The sequence below is a fragment of the Hipposideros armiger genome, unplaced genomic scaffold (genome assembly GCF_001890085.2).
Source record: "Hipposideros armiger isolate ML-2016 unplaced genomic scaffold, ASM189008v1 scaffold_32, whole genome shotgun sequence".
Lineage (NCBI taxonomy): Eukaryota > Metazoa > Chordata > Mammalia > Chiroptera > Hipposideridae > Hipposideros > Hipposideros armiger.
Window position 1 is genome coordinate 4576898 of NW_017731382.1, and position 3801 is coordinate 4580698.

General features: G+C 56.0%; 1 long non-coding RNA gene across 1 annotated transcript in view; it reads right to left on the minus strand.

Moving 5' to 3' along the window:
- The window catches only part of LOC109380011 (uncharacterized), a 10106-nt gene extending 6989 nt beyond the window's left edge, over positions 1-3117 (minus strand). Inside the window, exons 1-2 of the long non-coding RNA XR_002123351.1 lie at positions 2966-3117; positions 103-382 (exon numbers count right to left, since the gene is read on the minus strand). This is a non-coding gene — a long non-coding RNA (uncharacterized LOC109380011). The remainder of the gene's footprint in view (positions 1-102; positions 383-2965) is intronic.
- Between the last annotated feature and the right edge of the window lie 684 nt (positions 3118-3801).

Sequence of the window (3801 nt, forward strand, 5' to 3'; positions counted from 1 at the left end):
CCCACACAGAGAGGATTGTAAAAGCAATAACGAAATGCGAAATGCACAGGATTGTAATAATGGGCCTTTGCTGCCTGCGTATCCACTTCCTGCCACAGGTACCTGAGGGGCTGCCTGGACACTTCTGGAAACTTCCAGTACTCAGGCAATTCTTCGTGGTGGCAGGTGTGGGCTCCTTAGACCAATGCAGAGCAGACTCCGGACTCGGTAGCTTTTCTTCTATTCGCTCAAGGCTGGGCTGCAGCCCACTCGGGAGCCCCCTTCTGGCTGCTCTCTGAGTGGTTCCTGTCCTTTTCCCGCAGCTGCTCCTGCCTTCCGTGGGGAGGCACCCAATCTGAAGGTCCTGGCGACTCAGGTGCCAGATCAAAGCGTGGTCTTGTTACTAGTGATGAGAAAGAAGCCAAACCATTTATTAAACTATATCGTTGGAGCCCACAGATAGTCACAGCGCAGCTCCTGTGTGCAGGGCGCGAGTCTAAGTGCCGGGGACAAAACACACTGAGCCCCTCGCCCTCGGCAGAGCTTACAGTCTAATGGCAGAAAGAGACCAAAAAGAGCTAAGTAAAAAGCCTGGTGGGGCAGAGGGTGGGCTGTGCTGTGGAGGAAAATAAAGTGTGTGCGGGGTGAGAAGTGGGGGCGTGCTAGGGCGGGAGCAGGGCTTTCATAGGTTTTTCTCAAAAGGTGGTCCAAGAGCTTGACATTTGAACCAAGAGGGGCTGGGTCATGAGAGGGAGCGGCACCAGGCAGGGAACGGCATGTGCAAAGGCCCAGAGGTGGGAGCGGACATGCCTGTGGCAGCCCCATCACAGTGGCAACCTGAGGTGGGTAGAATATCACAGACCTCACAGGTGAAGAGGCTCAAAGGTCTGCCTTGTTACTCATTCAGAACTGCTGGGGAGCAGGTGAGCATCCCACAGTTAGAGGCCCCTCCTCCGTTATGGCCTCCTAAGAGCCCTCACACGGATAGGGATCCTAACTATTGGGGTGCAGTTTGGGTGGCCTCCAAGACCCCACCTGGCCTCAAATGCCACCACACAGGGTGGGCGAGGGGAGACCATAAAATGCACCACTGGCCCTCAGGAACCATCTCCCACTCCAGAAATCCCCCAAGCCAGGTGTCTTCCTGATCCCGGGAGCAGGTCCCACCTCTATGGGCTGCTTGGGATAGGGACACCTGGCCTGGGGCGGGGGGGGTCTGTTCCCTGCTGGCCTCAGGATCCTGGACAGCTGGCAGGAGTGCGGAGGCATGAAAATGCCCCGAGCCCATCCTCCCTCCACTGCCGTGAGCATCACTCTGGAGATGGAGGGGCGACCCCCCCAGCCTCATCTTCACGGGCAGGCCCTGCAGGCCCCTGACTCATTTGTGATAGGAGAATGAGTGTGAGGTCAGTTCAGGTCAGCTCAGAAGCGGGAGTCCCTGTCACTGGCTCCACGCCACCTGCAGGTCAAACTCCAGGGTCACAAGAGATAAATGACACCCACTCCAAACCCTCACTGGGCACCTGGCCAGTTGTGGCTACCCTGGGGATGAGGGGGATGGGTCAGAACCAGAAGGGAGGGAAGGGGGGGTGGAGATAAATGAGAAAGAACAGAAGGCGGGAGGGAGAGCAGAAGGGAAGTGAGAGAGGAGAAAGAGAGGAGGAAAGTGGAAGAAGAAGGAAGTGAAAACCATTTGTGTCTCTCCACCACCCCAGGGCAGGCAGGCTCCTCTCCGGTCCTTGATGAGGAACCCTGACTTGATGGAAGTGCACCCCTCCCCCACCCCGTGGCAGTAGCCTCCCTTTCCAGGGCAGGTGGCAGGAATGGGGCCCATGTGGCCTGGGAGGCAGAGCAGCTGCTTTGCATATGCAAAGAGGCTCCTTGTCCAGAGGGGAGGCCAGGCCAAGGTCTGATGGCGGTAGGGGCTCAGAGACCTCCAGCCCCCGCCTCCCCCAGAGATCACCATCCTGGCTGAGCCGTTTGTCCCCACACTCAGCTTGGCCCTGAACAAGCTGCTTGACCTTGACACCAGGCCTGCCAAAAGCAGTCATGCTACTTTGCTTCCAAGAACCTAACCTAAGGACACAAGGAAGAAGGAGGGAGAGAGGGCAGGGCAGGAAGGAAAGGGTTCAGGAAGACTGTGGGCGCAGGGTTGTGTTGCTCTTTGGGAAAGCAAAATAATGTTAAACAACGTAAACAGTGAGCCGTATGGGCGCCAAGCTACGGAAGGCTGCGACCTGGACTAAACCCTCCACAGAAAGCACTGAATCAACACAACCACCCGTGAGGTAGGTCACCACCCCTACTTTACAGATGGGGAAACTGAGGCTCATTAGTAGGAGAAAGAAGCCGGCGGACCCAGGACACCAACACCTCTGCACACCTCATCAACTGAGATGAGAATACCCGGAAAACTGCTGCTGCCAACGTGGGCGTCTCAGGGCAGTGACAGCAGCTGACTGGCATCAGCATTGACAAGCCTGGTATCCTTCCTGGTCCTTTGAGGCCACGCGCAACAGCTGCTGTTGAACTCTGGCCGAACACAAGGGAACATGCAAAATGGAACCCAGCTGAGCCCTTGTGGTGGGGTTACAGTGCCCCTCCCCTTTATAAAACTGTCCTTAAATTTTCTTTGAACAGGTTTTTAATGGAGAAAAAGAGGGACTTTGAGAGACTGCTTCATTTCGAGGGAGAGGCATTTAAACAGAAGAGAGAGGGGTTCAGCTGGGATGGGGTAGGATTTTTAAAGGGACCTCACACCTCAGCTGTGACCTTCTCATTTTACACGTGAGGACTCTGGAAGCCCGTACCCACCCAGCCAGTTGGTGACCAGTATTCATGCAAAGACCCGCCCCCTGCAAGTACCCCTGCCCCCAGGGGTTCAAGACATCCAAGCGACCCAAGCTCAAAGGCCTTCTGGGCCAGGCCAGTAGAGAGCGGCAGGGGACAGAGGCATTTTCCTGTGAACGTTCCCCATTATTCTTACATATTGGCCGCTAATTTGCAGCTTTGAGAAACATTCCCCTTTGCTGGAAAGCAGATCTGCGGCTGGATTTGCTGTGGGCGTCCATGTCCTCTCGGGGTGAGCTGCCTGGGTTTCCTCCTGGCCCTCCTCAGAACAGCGTGTCTCTCCGAGGCTTCCCATGACTCAAAATAGCTAGAAGCAGGCTATTTTTACGGGACTGGTAGCAAAGGTCTAAGAGCCAGGCCAGGTCTATGCTGGGATGGATTTCCTTTATCATCCAGCAGCAAGCTGTGGGACCCGGGTGCCTGGAGGCATTCAAGAAGCCCAGGAATGTCCCTCCTGGCCACTGTCTGGGGCCAGTCGAACCCGCAGGCTATAAATAGGACACTGCATGCAGCTGGGAGACCTGCAGATGCAGGACGTAAAGCTTAGACCCTGCTCCACAAGCTCCAGCTGTGCCTCTCCCAGACCTAAGGGCCCATTTCCCTGGCATTTGCATGTCAGTTGCCCAGGTCCTCAGTCAAAATACATGCAAATCCAAGCTCTGGGCCCTCAGGTGAATTCCTGATGGGCATTGTCCAGGACAGCCCTGCACCCCGTGGAGTGGAGAGGGCTGGTGTTCTTTCATTCCCCAAATGGGTACCCAGCACCTCCTGTGTGCAGGCTGGATACCAGAGTGAACAAAACCCTGGGTCCGGCCGGGGTTTCTGAGCCTGACTGTGCGCATGACGCTCTGTGGGTCTCAATGACTCAGGATACAGACTCTGATGGTAGAGTGGGGTCTCGGGCACCCACCTGTACTGCCCGTGCGCTTGAGGTGTTTATGGTCCAAGATAAAACAGGGCATGCACCACAGG